This window comes from Neomonachus schauinslandi, chromosome 5 (genome assembly GCF_002201575.2).
Source record: "Neomonachus schauinslandi chromosome 5, ASM220157v2, whole genome shotgun sequence".
NCBI lineage: Eukaryota > Metazoa > Chordata > Mammalia > Carnivora > Phocidae > Neomonachus > Neomonachus schauinslandi.
Genome location: NC_058407.1, coordinates 161617654 through 161636783, shown reverse-complemented (window position 1 = coordinate 161636783; position 19130 = coordinate 161617654). Strand labels below are relative to the sequence as shown.

Sequence of the window (19130 nt, the reverse complement as noted above, 5' to 3'; positions counted from 1 at the left end):
ACTGTATGGAAGTGTTGAATCACTATATTGTACACCTGAAACTAATATAACACTGTATGTTAACTAACCAGAACTTTTTTTAACTACCTAGAATTTAAATAAAAACTTTTTAAAAATTGGGCTCATTACAATTAAGAATTTCTGCTCTATGAAACATACTGTTAAAAGAATGAGAAGACAAGCACAGACGAGAAAATATTGCAAAAGACATATCTGATATAGAATTGTTATCCAAAATATACAAAGAATTCTTTTTTTTTTTTTTAAAGATTTATTTGACAGAGAGAGACAGCGAGAGAGGGAACAGAAGCAGGGGGAGTGGGAGAGGGAGAAGCAGGCCTCCTGCTGAGCAGGGAGCCCGACGCGGGGCTCGATCCCAGGACCCTGGGATCATGACCTGAGCCGAAGGCAGACGCTTAATGACTGAGCCACCCAGGCGCCCCTATACAAAGAATTCTTAAAACAGTAAGAAAACAACACAATTTAAAAATTAGCCAAAGACCTTCACACCTCAATAAAAAAGATCTACAGATGGCAAATAAGTATACAAAGAGATGCCCCACATCATAGATCACCAGGAAATACAAATTAAAACAACAATGAAATATCACTATACTTGCTAGAATGGCCAAAACCCAGAACACTGACAATACCAAATACTGACAAGGATGTGGAGCAACAGGAACTCTCATTCAATGCTGATAGGAATGCAAAATGGTACAGCCATTCTGAAAGACAGTTTGGTGGTTTCTTACAAAACTAAAACATACTCCTTTTTTTTTTTCCCAATATTTTATTTATTTGTCAGAGAGAGAGCACAAGCAGGGGGAGCGGCAGGCAAAGGGAGAAGCAGGTTCCCTGCTAAGCAAGGAGCCCAATTCGGGGCTTGATCCCAAGGCCCAGGGATCAGGACCTGAGCCGAAGGCAGACACGCTTCACCGACTGAGCCACCCAGGCATCCCAACTAAAACATACTCTTAACCATAAGATCCAGCAACCGCACTGTTCGGTATGTGCCCAAAGGAGTTTAAAACTTATGTCCACATAGGTAGGCTAAGGTGGTTCAGTCAGTTAAGGTCCCGACTCTTGATTTCGGCTAAGGTCATGATCTCAGGGTTGTGAGACTGAGCCCTGCTTCAGGCTCCATGCTGGGCATAGAGCCTACTTGGGATTCTCTCTCTCTCCCTCTCCCGCCCCTTAAAAACAAACAGAAATAAACTTATGTCCACACAAAAATCTGCACATGGATTTTTATAGAAACATTATTCATAACTGCCACAATTTGGAAGCAACCCAGATACCTCTCAGTAGGTGAATGGATAAACTGTGGTATATCCAGACAATGGAATGTATTATTTGGCACTAAAAAGAAATGAGCTATCCAGCCATGAAAGGCAAGGGGGGAATTTAAATGCAGATTACTACATGAAAGAACCAATCTGAAAGGCCACATACTATATGATTCCAACTATATGACCTTCTAGAAAAGGTAAAACAATGGAGCCAGTAAAAAGATCAGAGGTTGCAGGGGGGAGGGAAGGAGTGATAAATAGGTGAAGCACAGAGGATCTGTAGGGCAATGAAAACACTCTGTATGATACTATCATGGTAGATACATGTCATCATAAATTTGTCCAAACCCCTAGAATATACACCACCAAAAATGAGCGCTAATGTAAACTATGGACTCTAAATACTAGTGATGTGTCAACCTAGGTTCGCCAATTATAATACATGTATCACTCTGGTGGGGGATGCTGACAATGGGGGAGGCTGGGCACATGTGGGGACAGAGTGTTTTACAGGAAATCTCTGTACCTTCCTCTCATTTTTGCTGTGACCCTAAAACTGCTTTTATAAACTTGAGTATTTTATTTTTTAAGACTTTATTTATTTATTTGACAGAGAGAGACACAGTGAGAGAGGGAACACAAGCAGGGGGAGCGGGAGAGGGAGAAGCAGGCTCTCTGCAGTGCAGGGAGCCCGATGTGGGACTCGACCCAAGGACCCTGGGACCATGACCTGAGCCGAAGGCAGACACTTAACGACTGAGCCACCCAGGCGCCCTAAACTTGAGTAGTTTAAAAAAATAAAAATCTAGAAATGACACTACTTAGGTTAAGAGTCATAAGATTCAGAAACAAAAACATCAACAGTAAATTAGAGTTCTGTAAGTTTAAAGTTATAAGCCTCTTCTATATGTTTATAAAGAGTTTATTAAGAAAGAACAAAATCTGAATCATATATAAAAATAAACATCTGGAACTACAATTATGAAACATCTGGAAAAATAGAAAAATCTAGTAAGTTCACTTCTAGAGAAAACTGTCTATTAAAACCATGTCACACCAGAATGTAAACACTTATATAAGTATCAACATAAATACCTACAAATTAGCAAACAACATCAACATAGCTAATTTAATTAGACAAAGTTCCAGAGGAGGCCAACTGTATTCACTTAAAAGTGAAAGCTTTTTTATTTTTTATTTTGTTTTCTTTAGAGAGAGAGCCCAAGAGCGAGAGCGGGAAAGGAGCAGAAAGGGAGAGAATCCCAAGCAGGTTCCATGCCCAGCATGGAGCCCTACATGCAGGGCTCAATCTCACAACCCTGAGATCATGATCTGAGCTGAAATCAAGAGTCAGACAGTTAACTGACTGAACCACTCAGGCGCCCGAAGCTTTTTTTATTTTTTAATAAAACAATTAAAAGTCCAAATACGGGGCGCCTGGGTGGTTCAGTCGTTAAGCGTCTGCCTTCGGCTCAGGTCATGATCCCAGGGTCCTGGGATCGAGCCCCACATCAGGCTCCCTCTTCTGCGGGAAGCCTGCTTCTCCTCTCCCACTCTCCTTGCGTCTCTCTCTGTCAAATAAATAAATAAAATCTTAAAAAAAAACGTCCAAATACTTCACAAACTTTTTTTTTTTTAAAGATTTTATTTATTTATTTGACAGAGAGAGAGATAGCGAGAGCAGGAACACAAGCAGGGGGAGTGGGAGAGGGAGAAGCAGGCTTCCCGCCGAGCAGGGAGCCCGATATGGGACTCGATCCCAGGACCCTGGGATCATGACCTGAGCCGAAGGCAGACGCTTAACGACTGAGCCACCCAGGCGCCCCAAATACTTCACAAACTTAAAAGTTCCTTTCCTACAAGTGTTTTCAAATACAAAGTTAACAAAAGCTAAACAAATTTATTTCTCTGCAAAAAATGCCATTTCTGTAACCTTCACCACAGTAAATGTCACCGCTAATTAAATAAGTTAAGCTCTGTACAGGGATACGAAAAGTAGATGAGAGAGAACGCACACTCTCTGACCCCCTCCCCTAAATTCATCCCAACTTCAATGAGCGACTTGCACAAAGATAAAGCGAGAAACCACCAGGGCTGTGACGCTGCCTCCCGGCAAAGTCTAGGGATCTAAGGCACTCAGAACACAGGCAAAAGGCAATTTTCACAAGCATGTGATTAAGGTCTTTTGACAAAGTACCTAGAGCTCTGAAACGAGTTCAATGACCACACTAAACATCAGGTGGCAATTTAAGTAGGCAAAAGGCTAAGATTATCGCTGAGTTACCTCAAGCATCCCGCAAGTTAGGAGAAACACCAGTCACTTTAAAAGGGGAGGAAAAGGGCTGTTAAACTTGCTAGAGACCAACCTGGCCACACACATCAACAGCATTAAAACCCAGCACACTCTTATCTCTACAAACTTCACCTGAGAAAATACTCATTGCTGAAAACAAAGATTTAACTAACATAGTTATCTTAGGAGTGTTTAAAATGGTAAAAAATGAAAAACCAGATATCCAACAATAGTAGGGAAATGGTTATGGGATGATATATCCCCAGCAGAAACACTATAGTCATTAGACACACAGGATCTATAATAATATACACAGAACAAGGCTATTCAGGTTTTTTTAAGTATGAGAGTATATGTGCACATAAGCACCCATATGGGGAAAAAAAGACAACAAATCCTCAAAATGGTTCTCTCTAGCTGCTGAGATTACATATATCTTCTTCTTTTTAAAATATTTCCAAATGAGGGGCACCTGGGTGGCTCAGTCGGTTAAGTGACCGACTCTTGGTTTCAGCTCAGGTCGTGATCTCTGGATCATGAAATCGAGACCCATGTCGGGCTCCCCGCTCAGTGGGGAATCTGCTGGATATTCTCTCTCCCTCTCCTCTTCCCGCCCACGCTCACGCATGCATGCACTCTCTCTCTTACATAAATAAATCTTTAAAAAATTTTTCCATCATGAATATGTATTTCCTTTGTAATAATTTCTAATAATAAAATTTATAAATATAAATAATCCTCAATAGATCCTGCTGCTCTCATGACCAAAACAGAACTTCATTAAATCTTTTTTTTTTTTTTTTAAAGATTTTATTTATTTATTTGAGAGAGAGAATGAGATAGAGAGAGAGCATAAGAGGGGGGAGGGTCAGAGGGAGAAGCAGACTCCCCGCCGAGCAGGGAGCCCGATGCGGGACTCGATCCAGGGACTCCAGGATCATGACCTGAGCCGAAGGCAGTCGCTCAACCAACTGAGCCACCCAGGCGCCCTAAATCTTTTTTTTTTTTAAGATTTTTTTTTAAGATTTGACAGAGAGAGACACACCAAGAGGGAACACAAGCAGGGGGAGTGGGAGAGGGAGAAGCAGGCTTCCCGCTGAGCAGGGAGCCCGATGTGGGGCTCGATCCCAGGACCCTGGGATCATGATCTGAGCCGAAGGTGGATGCTTAACGACTGAGCCACCCAGGTGCCCCGAAACTTCACTGAATCTTAATTCTATTCACTTTCTTCATGAATAAAGGTAGGGGTGCCTAGATGGCGCAGTCGGTTGAGAGTCCAACTCTTGGTCTCAGCTCAGGTCATGATCTCAGAGTCGTGGGATTGAGCCCCGTGTCAGGCTCCGTATTAGGTGTGGAGCCTGCTTGAGCATCTCTCTCCCTTTCCCTCTACCCCTCCCGCTCATGCTTTCTCTTTCTCTAAACTAAATTCTTTAAAAAATGATGAAGGTGATAAATAGGATAAATAACAGAACTTTTTAAAACCAAACTAGAAAAAAAATAAATAGAAAACAGGATGGTCCTCCAATACGTCCCAGTGCTAAAGAAAGGCAAAGCTTAACTTGCAGTGATTTGTGCTCAGAGGGATCTGTAAGAAACCAAAAATAAATGAAGAAAGAATATTTAGGTGAGGTTCCTCCAGACAACCCAGTACTGTGGGCTCCTGGGGCAGGTGGTGCATAGAGGTTCTCCAGACAAGTGTGGGCTCCTCCATTGGGGCAGAGATTGAGAGGCCAGTGGAGGGCACAGAGGGGAGGAGGTGACCATGAGCCAAAGAGGTACCCAGGATGGTAAGGTGTCTTGAAAGGCAGGAGAGAAGAGCTTCAAGAAGGAACAGGTATTGAGAGGTGAATAAGTATAAGGAGTAAGAAAAGAAAGGATCTGAGTCTCTCTGTGCTTTAAAAAGTACCTAGTTGGGGCGCCTGGGTGGCTCAGTCGGTTAAGCGTCTGCCTTCGGCTCAGGTCATGATCCCGGGGTCCTGGGATCGAGTCCCGCATCGGGCTCCTTGCTCCACGGGAAGCCTGCTTCTCCCTCTCCCACTCCCCCTGCTTGTATTCACTCTCTGACTGTGTCTCTCTCTGTCAAAAAAATAAATAAAATCTTTAAAAAAAAAAAAAAAGTACCTAGTTGATGGGGCGCCTGGGTGGCTCAGTCGTTAAGCGTCTGCCTTCAGCTCAGGTCATGGTCCCAGGGTCCTGGGATCGAGCCCCACATCGGGCTCCCTGCTTGGCGGGAAGCCTGCTTCTCCCTCTCCCTCTCCTCCTGCTGTGTTCCCTCTCTCACTGTGTCTCTCTCTCTCTGTCAAATAAATAAAATCTTTAAAAAATAAATAAATAAATAAAAAGTACCTAGTTGAAACTGGGCTTGCATAATCCTCCACCTGGCAAGATCACTGGTGACCTTTAAAACCACACTCTGGCAGAGGGAAATCAAATGGGAAGGAGATAAGAACAAGGATGAGGAGACAGGCAACAGGTGAACACCACTGCTTCAAATGAAGGGGACATGTGATAGGGTCAGAAGTGAGGAAATCGACAAGAGAAAGGAGCTACTCAAAGAAGGTGGCTGCCCAAGGGACCAGTGCCACTGAAATATGTAATTTTGTATCTTGATTTAGCATTTTATTAGAAAGAAAGGAAATTAACATTGATTATGCCAGATAACGAGCCCTTTCACAGGGTCTCCCTCTCTCCCAAGTATACCACAGAGCTATGTGCTCAAGTTTAAAACTATAATCTAAAACTAGAACTTAAGATCTGCTAAACGACAACCTGTGACCCGACCAAAAAGTTCACTCTACGTGAACAACAAAACCACCGTTCACCTTAAACCAGATTTTTGGCCTAAAGCTAAATGGGAAATTCCTTAAACCTCTTCTATAACGTCGCGTCCTTTTCAAAGTTTGGAAGAGACTAGGAGTTGGCGGGGGCGGGGGCGGGGGGATGCCACAGGGAGGATGAGAGGGGAGTCTTGGAGAGCCTGTTCTGTATGCCTACCCCAGGAAATACCTTGCTCCTGTGCTAAGAGAATAGCAGGAACTCACCTGGACGTGGGAGAGGGGCCCGCTTTGAATGTAAAAATTAAAGTAGCATTCCTCAAATATCCTGAGCCTAATAAAGAGCATTCATGGATGTGATACCAGATCATCCAACACTTAGCAGAGAGGAGGGCACTTGCTGGCATCACAGAAACCCTGGGCGATCTCAAGCACCCAGCTACCACCCTTCCTCCCCTACCAAGAAGCAGCGAGTGTAGACAGAACAGACCCTCAAGAGAGGCAAGTAAGTAGCGATGAAGACAAAGGAACACTTCCAGGCGTCCAATGAGGTCTCAGATGCTAAAGCCAAAGTCGGAATTGCAGTCCGCACGCACCTCCCTGCAGAATGTGACACACTGGGGCACGACGTCTTACACGGCCAGGGAGTTCCTTCTGCTCAGATCTGGCCACCCTGTCCTCCTCACGGCAGACACACCATTCACAGCTTCCCGTCAATTTTCCACACCTATCTCCCACCCCAGATCCAAACATCCACCTACGGGAGCTCTCTACTTAGCTGGCCCACAGGTTACCTTGAGCCAACCAGGCCAAAACTTCTACAAATCAGCTCCTCCTCATAATGACAGACGCAGCCATCCACCCAGTGACCACTGTCAGCCGTTCCGGGGTCTCTCCCCCCCTTACAGTCACCACTCTAGCAGCTCCCGCCTTGTAAATGTCGCTCACAAGCAGCCGTTGCTCTGCCTCCTTCGGCCAAACTGAAAGCTGAATGTATCCTGCCCGTGTTGCCCCGCTTCTGATGCTTCTGCAGCCCCTACGGCAGGCCCGGCCTCACACAGAGCAGACGCTGAACAAGAACATCTGACACGACCGCCCACTGCTTACGTGAGAGGCACACTGTTCTAGGAGTTTTGCACATATTGTATATGATCCTCACAACATCTGTATTTACAGATGAGGGAATTAAGGCCTGAGTAAGTTAGCTACCTTAGCCAAGGCCATACAGTAGTAAATGAACCAGGATTCAAATCCAGTCAGCCTCCAGAGCCAGCGCATTAACCATTAGGCACATTACTGCCTCCCAGTAAATGTTATGGATTTGGGTAGAGTCAACCCTAGTCAACCCCCAACAAATGAGATAAAAACCGAAGAGTATCCATACAATTCTGTGGTTAAGACATCAGCAGTGATACAAGCGAAAGTCCTTTCACTATGGTGATGTGAGGAAGGAAGAAACAACCAGACTACAAAGTGCTAAGGAGAGAGTATCATTTTTAACAGCAACTACTTAAAACATGCCCTGTGCCAGGTACCATGCCAAGTGCTTTACCTACATGGTACTTTTTAATGCTCACAACAATGCTAGGTGGATACTACTATCCTGATTTTACAGAAGAGGAAACTAAGTCAAAAGAGGTTAAGTAATTTGTGCAAGGTAATAAGTGGCAGAGATCGACTCTGACTTAATTCATCTGACCTCAAAAGCTGTGTCATCAATCACAATACCACGCTGATAGGTAGGTGTCAAGTCCAATGCCAAGTTGAAAAGAAACAAACAAAATTTTCCTATGCCATGGATATATAAAGTGTTTTTAGTCATGGACTTCAATCAAAGCACAAGATCGATTTTTTTGAAGTTTAAAATGGTTAACTTATTTTCCATCTCTATAAGCAAGGCAATTCGTATCTCAAAACTCTCATCAATTAGAGTATAAAGCAAAGATGAGTAGAATCTTCTGTCAATGGCTTCTTGTTTCTCAAGCTAATATAATTCATAGTGTAGAAAAAACTTTCACATTAACTCACAAGTTTAAATGATCAAAAGACAAATTACAATAGAAAGCATAAAGTTTTAGTTACTAAGCGTGCATTTTAGGCAACACCAGTACTCAAAGACAAAAAGAAAAGGAACAACATGAGCTGACATAATTACATGTTTGTAACCAGACTTATTTTCAAAATTCGGACTCAGGCTGTACTTCCACTCACTTATAATTAATGAGTGGTTGGCTCCATTTTCAAAGTGATAATATAAAAATCATGGTAAACTCAAATATGTCCCTCTTCCTTTTAAAAAAAAATTAATTCACCATAGTTCCAAAGTGGAAAATAATTTATCTTTTTTCTTTAATTTCTTTAAACTGCTGACCATCTTTTTTTTTTTTTTTTTTAAAGATTTGTTATTTATTTGACAGAGAGAGACACAGCGAGAGAGGGAACACAAGCAGGGGGAGTGGGAGAGGGAGAAGCAGGCCTCCCGCTGAGCAGGGAGCCCGATGTGGGACTCGATCCCAGGACCCTGGGATCATGACCTGAGCCGAAGGCAGATGCTTAACGAGCCACCCAGGCGCCCCACTGCTGACCATCTTAAAAACCAAATTAAAAGTCCCCATATTAAAGTTTAATGACTTGGGAGTTTAATTAACAGATACTTAAAAAAATAAATCATGAGTGACGACAAGATTAAATCAACACTAAACATGCAATATGAAATTATAACATCCAAATTCAGTATAATGACTGGAAGATGTTGTGAAAACAGCACTTTTAACCAAACAGCATAAAAGTCCAACTGGCAAATGACCCTACTTTGCAGACTCTCATTGCCAAAGGTTGCTGTATGGTCCCCAGGACTACACTTAGGTCTGTAATTATACACAAACTACAGACCTCTTGTCAAATTTATTCAATTTGTACCAGGGAAAAGTAATTTAAAGATCTCCATATTTATCAAAATAAATCCAACATGGAAAATCAATTTGTTAAAAACTCTCTTTCCTCCATTTCGTTTTTTTATCACTATGATACTGTGCTCATTTTATTTTTTTAAGTTTTTTATTTAAATTCCAGTTAGTTAACATATAGTAATATTAGTTTCAGGTGTACAATTTAGTGATTCAACACTTACATCCCCCGGTGCTCATCAAAAACAGTGCCCTCCTTAATCCCCATCACCTATTTCACCCATCCTCTCACCCACCTCCCCTCTGGTAACCATCAGTTTGTTCGCCATAATTAAGGGTCTGCTGCTTGGTTTGCCTCTTTTTTCCCTATGATCATCTGTTTTGTTTCTTAAGTTCCACATATTCTTTTTTTTTTTTTTTTCATTTTAATTGGAATGTCATAGTAAGTTACCTTTTTAAAAACCCTCTTACATGACAACAGAATTCTGCAGCATGTTATTGACAAAAAACATCATGCAGATTGTCCATCCCTGGACTAATGTCATGCTGTGGCCCCCGGTAAAACCACTCTTTTTCAGATGCTTATCTATAACGAGGAGACAGAGCAGTGGGTAGAGATGGAAGAAGAGTCTAAAAGAAGCATTAAAAAGTTAAGAGGGTGCAGTCCTGAGCATGTTTAAAGAAAAGGATAAGCCAGTGAGGTCCTGAGACTAGTCATAATGTTGCGAAGCAATTACATGGCATCCTACTTGAATGGCTTCAAAGGTTCCTGACAATACTGGGTAAGAGGAATAAACCACATGTCTGTGAAGTGAACTAGATGTCAGTAGACACACTCAGGAACTGGCTAAAGAGCTTGCCATCCATCACTTGGCTGTTGCCAGAGTGGCAGAGACCATACTAGAGCTGTGTTCTTGCGAACTAAACACAGGCACGGAAACAACTTGCAGACACCAAATTTAATTTCCTGATTGTTAATACCAGACATAAATCACAATCAGCATCTTTTTCATTGTCCTTAAAATAAGTTAAGCACTGCTTTGTGTCACTGGCTGCATAACAGAACAAAAGAAACCCACCAAATGAAAACAATTCTTTAGAACCCAGAAATCTACCAGAAGCCAGACTGGGTAGCCTGTGTTTTTTTTGTCTTACCTTAGAAAAGCATTTAACCGGAGCACTTGGGTGGCTCAGTCAGTTAAGCGTCGGACTTTCTTTTTTTTTTTAAGATTTATTTATTTGACAGTGAGACACACAGCGAGAGAGGGAACACAAGCAGGGGGAGTGGCAGGCAGAGGGAGAAGCAGGCTTTCCACCAAGCAGGGAGCCCGATGTGGGGCTCGATCCCAGCACCCTGGGATCATGACCTGAGCCGAAAGCAGACGCTTAACAACTGAGCCACCCAGGCGCCCCAAGCATCTGACTCTTGATTTAAGCTCGGGTCATGATCTCAGGGTCCTGTGATGGAGCCCTGAGTTGAGCTCCATGCTCAGCCGGGAGTATGCGTGAGGATTCTCTCCCTCTCCCCACTCTCTCTCCCTCCCTCCCAAATAAATAAATCCTAAAAAAAAAAAAAACAATAAGAATAAGGATAAGAAAAGCATGGGGCGCCTGGGTGGCTCAGTCGTTAAGCGTCTGCCTTCAGCTCAGGTGGTGATCTCAGAGTCCTGGGATCGAGCCCCACATCGGGCTCCCTGCTCCGCGGGAAGCCCACTTCTCCCTCTCCCAGTCCCCCTGCTTGTGTTCCCTCTCTTGCTGTGTCTCTCTCTGTCAAATAAATAAATAAAATCTTAAAAAAAAAAGAAGAAAAGGATTTAACCCTTAACCGACTTCCCCTGCCAATGATTCTAGGCTCCCACTGTCCAGCCACCTTCCTTTATGAAGCTTAACCATAACAAAACCCCTAATAGTTGTTATCTCCATATGGCAATTGCGTCCTGCCACTTTTTTTTTTAAAGATTTTATTTATTTATTTGAGAGAGAGAGAGAGAGAAAGCACGAGTAGGGGGAGGGGCAGGGGGAGAAGCAGGCTCCCGGCTGAGCAGGGAGCCCGATGTGGGACTCGACCCCAGAACCCCGGGATCATGACCCGAGCCGAAGGCAGACGCCCAACCGACTGAGCCACCCAGGCACCCCGCGTCCTGCCACTTTTTATAGCCTATTGCTTTCCCTAAGTATGTTCCCTGAGGGCAGAAACAATTTGCACCAAGGTCTTGCCTCTCTTCCCTGCAGCAGCTGCAGCTACAGCCCAGATAGAGGTGAGCTCAATCAGCATTTGGGGATCTCAGTACCCAGACGTCGGTGGCAGCCCCGCTTCCAGTCCACCTCAATTAGGCCACAGAAATTCTTCCCACACCTTTACTAGGAAGTCAACACAATGCCTCCTTATCCTAGGAAAAAAACATGCTTGGAGTCATGAAGTACATCTCAGCTGCACAACAGGTCAATTTCCTTTTCTTAAATGGGGAAGCTGGAAAGTGTTCTTACCCTTCAAGCAATTTCATATACAGACAGCACACAAATGCTCAGACCCCAAGCTGACCAGAGAGCTTCAGGGACAAAACAATTTATTAAACATTCGTCATCAAATTAATCAAATTCCAGCACTGGAATTTTTCCTCCCACTACCTCCCACAGCGGCTCACCTTGGAGGCAGGAAAGTAGCAGTTCAGGAGGAGCCGCAATCTTTCCTGCGTTAAAGCAGGCTGCAAAGAAGCTCCCCATTCATCACCGAGGGCTGTAATCCGCTAGTTGACAACTAAACTACAGGCAACGGATTCTTCAACGAAGGCCCCCTCACCAGCTGTCCCCCGGTTACGCTGTTCACACAATTCAAAACAGCACAACAGGCTTGGTTTTATTCCTAATGGTGCTTATCAAGAGAAACAAAACTATGTGCCTCTAAATTACCCCGAAGCCACTCCTTAATTTACGAAAATATGAGTGAAGATAATAATCCGCCCCATCTCTCCGTATTTACCAAGCTTGAAACATAAAATACCACTATTCAAAGTTTTTGCACATAGGCGAATCTCTCCTTCCCATCTTCTTTCTGAAATGTGTATACTTCGCAAATGGAGAAGTAAGGCAAACACGACCCAAAGTCAAAAAATGGCAAACTACCAAAATGTTCCCCGTGCCAAATCCAAATTATCCAACCTCAGGTCCATACGTGGGAAGTCCTGCCATCTCGGGGGCGGCAGGGCACCCCGGTGGCGGGTGACCAGGCCCAGGCCGGCGGAGCAGGCCAGACCTGGGCTAATGCGAAGCGACCCCCACCGGCAACTGGGGCGGGGGCTGCAGCCCCGAGAGGCGGTGAAGATACCCGGCCAGCAGGACCGCTCCCAACCAGCGCGTCCCCCTCCCGGCCCCGCGCTCAGCGCCGACCCCAGCCCGCCGGCCCCGGCTCACCCCGCCCCGGTGGGCAGCGGCGCGCCCCGGGCCCAGCCGGGCCAGCTGGTCGGCAGACGCCCGCGGCCGCTCAGAGCTCACTCGCGGCGGCGCGCGGCGGGCCCGGGGCCGCTCGGCACCATCCTCCCCGCCGCGCCGGGGGCGGCGTCGGGCTCCGCGGGGCCCAGGCGAGGACCAAAGGCCAGTCCGGCTCACGCCGTGGCGACACAGACTCGTCTCCGGGTCCGGCAGCCGTGGTTTCCGGGTAGAAAAAACGCCACCGCCAACGCTGCCGTGACCTCCGACACCTGGCGCCCGACGGCGGCGCGGCCGGGACAAGATTCCTTAGTCGCGGGCGGCAGAGACCACGCCCCCTTGTGGGGTCACGTGAGGAGGGGCTTGCGTGTGAGTACGAGGGCTGTGTGCGTCCAGACGTGGAGTGCGTGCCGTGCTTTCCTGTGTCTGTGTGTGAACGTAGTGTCGTAAGAGTGGCGTTGTGGAAAGCGTGCGTGCGGGGTGCGCGTGTGTGAACCTGTGTGTCGGTGTGCGTTCTGTGAAGGCCGCGTGTTGTGCACGTCGGTGGATCTGTGCGCGTGTTTGGTATGGTGTGTGATGGTTCTAAGTATAGGATGTGTGCATACATAGGTGTGTATGCTGTGTGTCTGTGCTCGTGGATTAATCACTGCCCATGAAAGTATAATTTAATGCGGTGACTTTGTAAAGTAATTTGGCCTTATCCAGTAAACTGGAAGATGTACATCCTTTCGGGAGAATCTGTTACCCTGGAGAAACAATGGCACATCTGCACACGACATAATAAAGAATGTTTATAGCACCACTGTTTGTAGTCACTAAGAACTGAGGGAAAAAAACCAAATGCCCATACGGTCAAATGTAAAAAAAGACTTCAGTATACTCTTACATAATCAATTTCAACAATGAAAATTGTTGAAAAGAGCTGACAACAGCCAGGTTCACCCTAAGGCTACAATATGCTGGGGGAGCAAGCTACAAAATGATACATTGCAGCATAATTCCATTATATAAAATCCCCCAAACATAATCTAATCAGCATATTGTTTAGAGATGCATGCATAACTGGTAGCACTCAAAAAAAAAAAAAAAAGAAACCCATGAGAAAAAGATGCGCAAACCTCATGTTCCGTGTTAAGAGACTAGAATGGGGAAGGAGCTCCACAGGGTACTTCAAAGGTACTTTGAGCAAGTCACAATTACTCTGAACCTCATGTTCTTCATTTCTGAAATGGGGATGATAATACCAGCTTAGTCAAGTTGGTAAAAATCCTCTGCTCTGTAAACTGTAAAGCACTATCCAGAGAGAAGTTATGTGCTGTGAGAGCTAACTGTGGTAGGACCTGAGCTGTTTGTCAAAGTTCCTGCAGGGTACTGATCCCTGGTCAAGGTATGATGCACACTGATTTAACAGTATTGTTTTGTAATCCATGGGTTCAAGGAGCTTCAGAGTAGTTTATGTGAGCTTCTCAGCTTTATTCGTTGATAAAAGCCAAAGGGTTCTGCAGTTGGGGCTAGTTACATAGCAGGAATATGCCTGTGTGACCAGCAAAATATTAAAAAAGAAACTAGCAGAGACTCTCTTTTGGGCTCCCTGCTCCAAAGTGTTCCGTGCACATGTCGCTGGTTCCTGCTCCAGGAGTGAAAGTGAGTTCTGTCTTGGCTCAGACAGAAGTAGGGTAACGGACCCCTGTGCTTGGCGTTTCTAGCAGGCCTCTTGCTATGAGACAGCCTTTGGCTGTGACGCATTATCTGTTATTTAAAGATTACTGCTATATTTAAAATGAATGTTATTAAATTTGTAGACTGAGGAAAAAGAACAAAAAAGATATTACTTCTATATTGTATTTTTTTTCCTGTAATAAACTAGACTTGTTAGTATTTGTCACTTAGCATCCTGGGAATCTTCTTTAGCAACTAAAGCCTGTTAAACCATCTCAGAAGCTGGTGTCAGATATAGGATTTACTGAAAACAACAACAACAACAACAACAAAACCCTAACTCACTCTTAACTCAAAATATGGCTAGGGCATTACTAGAAAGAAAAAGGGTGATTCTGATAAAGAGGATCAAAATGAACAAGTTACTCTTGGTTTGAAGTAGCTCAGGCTTTGAAATTAGACACTAGCAGTAAAACATTTCAGTGAAATCTGGAAATGAAAGAATCTGAACCTCAGGAGCCAGAAAAATGGACCAGAAGGGAACTGCAAACTGCTGTCAGGTCAGCTAAAAATTCAGTTCTGTGGTTGCTGCTTTGAGCATCAGCAAGATGAAAGTAAGTTTGGAATCTTCCTCCGGTGAGCTCTGCCCCTTGGAGCTGGCACTGTAATATCTGATGAATCAGCTAATTCTGTGAATGACAACAAAGAAGATAATTCAAGTGAGGCAAGATGATGAGGGCAAGAAACCATAGAAATAAGGGATTAGGGCACCTGGGTGGCTCAGTTGGTTAAGCGACTGCCTTTGGCTCAGGTCATGATCCTGGAGTCCTGGGATCGAGTCCCACATCAGGCTCCCTGCTCAGCAGGGAGTCTGCTTCTCCCTCTGACCCTCCTCCCTCTCATGCTCTCTGTCTCTCATTCTCTCTCTCGCAAATAAATAAAATCTTAAAAAAAAAAAATTTAGAAATAAGGGGTTATTCAGTGAAGGAGCTGAAGCATTTTCTTCTAGATCATTACAGACATCATTCTAATAAACCTTTGTTAAAAGGACTCCTGAGAATTTTAGAACGAGGGCTTTGAACACTTCTGACTAAAGGGGAATATTTGGGCCCACCAAATATCAGCTAATACCTTTGTGGGGATGGTTCAAGGGGAAGCCCCTAGACTTCTAGAATGGATTAAGAGAAGGGCAATATCAGTGCCCCTCCCTTGTCAACACCTGCTGAAGCCTCAAAAACACTGCAGGTGTAGGCAGTCCTGAGCTCCCCGCATAACGACAGAATCAAGCTTCCTGATGGGATGTCCCTCACCCAGGCTACGACCGACGCTGTGGTCCGAGTCCCACCAGCACTGGCACCATATATGACTTTGCTATTGAGACCACAGGAGGGTGTAAAAGAGGCAAAATCCTTTACCCCAACTACCACACAGAGGATTTCAAAAAAAATTTTTTTTTAAAGATTTTATTTATTTGACAGAGCACAAGCAGAGGGAGAGAGAGGAGAGGGTCAGAAGGAGAAGCAGGCTCCCCACTGAGCCGGGAGCCTGATGTGGGACTCGATCCCAGGACCCTGGGATCATGACCTGAGCCGAAGGCAGTCGCTTAACCAACTGAGCCACCCAGGCGCCCAATATTATTTCAATTTAAAATTTAAATTCAAATTTTAAATTTAAGGACATTCCTTATTAAAAAAAAAAAATCAAGGCCATAATGGAGGAAGAAGACTGACACAAAGGCTGGGGTCTCTTGACCCAACTCCCAGGGTGGTTCTTAAGGCCAACACGTGGTGGAATGGCCAAGGGTGGAGAGGTAACTTTTGTAGGTCTCCTGGGTACAGGAGCACATTTGCAGTATTGCCTAGGCCTGCTAACAAGCCCTTAGGGGCAACAGAATTAACTCAGGGGGCCATGGGGATGCTGCTGTGAAAGGGACCAAAATTAAAATCTGGTCAACAGTTGGAATATGTTGGGGCGCCTGGGTGGCTCAGTTGGTTAAGCATCTGCCTTTGGCTCAGGGCACGATCTCAGGGTCCTGGGACCGGTCCCCACATCGGGCTCCCTGCTCTGTGGGGAGTCTGCTTCTCCTTCTCCCTCTGCCCTCCCTCTCTGCCTCTGCTCCTCCCACTCTGCTTCTGCCCCTCCCCTTCCCCCTGCTCGTGCTCGCTCGCTCTCTCACTGAAATAAATAAAATTTATTTTTAGGGGCGCCTGGGTGGCTCAGTCGTTAAGCGTCTGCCTTTGGCTCAGGTCATGATCCCAGGGTCCTAGGATCGAGCCCCGCATCGGGCTCCCTGCTCCACGGGAAGCCTGCTTCTCCCTCTCCCACTCCCCCTGCTTGTGTTCCCTCTCTCGCTGTGTCTCTCTCTATCAAATAAAAAAAAAAAAATTCTTAAAAGAAAGAAAAAATCTATTTTTAAAAAAATTGGAATATGTGATTTCTGTTTTGTTTTGTTTGGAATATGTGATTTGTAAATGTATGCTGTGGTGGGTGTCTCCCTTACCTGCCATGTTTTTGTGGTGGAGTCAGGGCAGAAGGGAGGGGCCCGAGCAGAGGACCTACCCAGGGGTCTTACTTACTGTGCCCTTTCCTCCCTCAATACTGGACCTGGTCGTGTCTGCACTGGAACTTCAGTGAAGGGCTCCAGAGGCTGGAAATATTCCACAACAAGATATCATGTCCATAGATTTGGACCTAATTGCAGGATTTCAAAGAGATAGACAGGACGGACTGTCCCTTCCCCACACCCCGCCGCAGTGGAGCTGACTGCTGAGATGTTTTGCAGCCTGGTGGATGGGATAGTTGCACTTCTCTGCACTGATCCAATCAGACCCTCAAGATGAACTGAAGGGGAGGCTCTTCCCCATCTCCCGTTGCTACTAACAGGACTACGTGCATAGTGGGGAACCACAGGACCTTCCTTCAGAAAGGACTGGATTCAGATTAATGATATATGGAAGATGAGATTGCTCCCTGAGGGGAAAGGGAGTGAATAGCTTGTTAAAAGGGAAAATCTCACCAAATTTCCATGCCTTGTGAGAAACTTAGAGGAAGAGAATAAATATGGTCTCTTAGCTTTGACTCAGATGGTCCTTGGAGCAAAGAACTCTGTTTGCCAAAAATTCCTCTTCTTTGAAGAGCCAACAAGTGACCTGAGCACTATGAAGAACAGCTTGGCAGATCCTCAGAAAGTTAAACGTAGAATCACCATGTGACCCATCAATTCTAATCCTAGGTATACACACCACAAAGAATTAAAAGCAGGAACTAAAACAGATACTTACATATCGACGTTCATCATACCATTGTTTGCAGTAGTCAGAATGTGGAAACAACCCAAATGTCCAGAAACAGATGAATAGGCCAACAAAATGGCATATACATACAAAGGAATATCATCTTTAAAAGGAATGGAATTCTGATACATGCTACAACATGGATGAACCTTGAAAACATGATAAATGAAATAAGCCAGATACAAGGAACAAATATTGTGATTTAACTTTCATGAAGCAGCTAGAATAAGCAAATTCATTAAAACAGAAAGTAGAATAGAAGTTACCGGGGGTGCGGGGAAGAGGGAATGGGGAGTTGTTTAATGCTACAGAATTTCTATTTGGGATGATGAGCTACTTCCGGAAATGGATAGTTTTGTTTGATTGTTGCATGAACTGTGAATGTACTTAATACCACCGAATTGTACACGTAAAAATGGTCAATTTAAGTTGTAAATATTTCATCACATTAAAAAAAAATAAGTGAGCTGACAATATCCAACCTAATGACCTTCTGGGCATGGTCTATGTCCTCACAACCGGTGAACAGTTGTGAAGTCTGTGTGACCACAAGGAAGAATAGGAATGTGGCTGTCTTTCCGTTGGCATTTCACATTTGGTCATGAAATAATAGAGACAAGGCCTCTGACCTATACTCCTATGAGAAATAAGATATGGTACATGAGAAAAGGTAGATTTTCTTGGAAGGGACAAAATAATAAAAAATAGATTAATTATGGGTTAGTCAACAGAAGTATGCCATAAAGTACAGATAGTCATTGAGCAGGGAGGAAAAGAATTATCAAGTACAAAATGTTTGTGCTTGTAGTATTATTAGATGGATCAGCTCTCTAAATGAGTACCAACCCACCCCCCCCAAATTACTGCAAACATTTGGAATCTGTGTGCACACTCGAATTCTCTGTATGAACAGAGTGCCTGTTCCAGAGTGTTCTGTGCACATGTAGGTTGTTCCTGAACCGAGAGAGGGGTAATAGGACCTTGCACCTGGCTTTTCCAGATCCTCGGAATAAGACGGCCTTTGGTTGTGATACATTTCCTTATTCTAATGCTGTCGCCACCTTTGTGCCCTTTCCATGAATAAACTGTAGATTTGTGAGCATCGCCACGTTGAGTCCTGTCACTTTGGGTCTTGAGCAAGTCAAACCCACTTGACTACCGCCATCCGGGCGGTTTGGCTTCATTAACAATCATTGGGCTCCTGATGGACTGCACTGGGACAAGGACACATCCATCGCCTCTTTGGCATTCCTGCCAAAATGCTAAAACCCTAATCTAATCCTCAGGAAATGAGCAAACAAATCCAGGATGAGGGACATTCTGTAAAATATCTAGTCCATGCTCTTCAAATGCATCCATCTCATGAAAACAGGAAACAATCCTTCCATGATGTATATCAAGTCATCATGATGTACACTCTAAATATCTTACAGTTTTATTTGTCAATTATATCTTAATAAGCTGAAGAAAAAAAAGAAATAAGGCTG

At 44.5% G+C, this 19130-nt stretch overlaps 1 protein-coding gene across 2 annotated transcripts in view; it reads right to left on the bottom strand.

Moving 5' to 3' along the window:
• TMEM248 (transmembrane protein 248) overlaps window positions 1-12939 on the bottom strand; it is a 34899-nt gene extending 21960 nt beyond the window's left edge. The window contains exon 1 of one of the 2 annotated variants that reach the window (XM_021700368.1): window positions 12677-12939. The gene's annotated coding sequence lies outside the window, so the exon portion shown is untranslated. The remainder of the gene's footprint in view (window positions 1-12676) is intronic. The other variant, XM_021700367.1, reaches the window with a different exon arrangement.
• Window positions 12940-19130: the final 6191 nt, after the last annotated feature.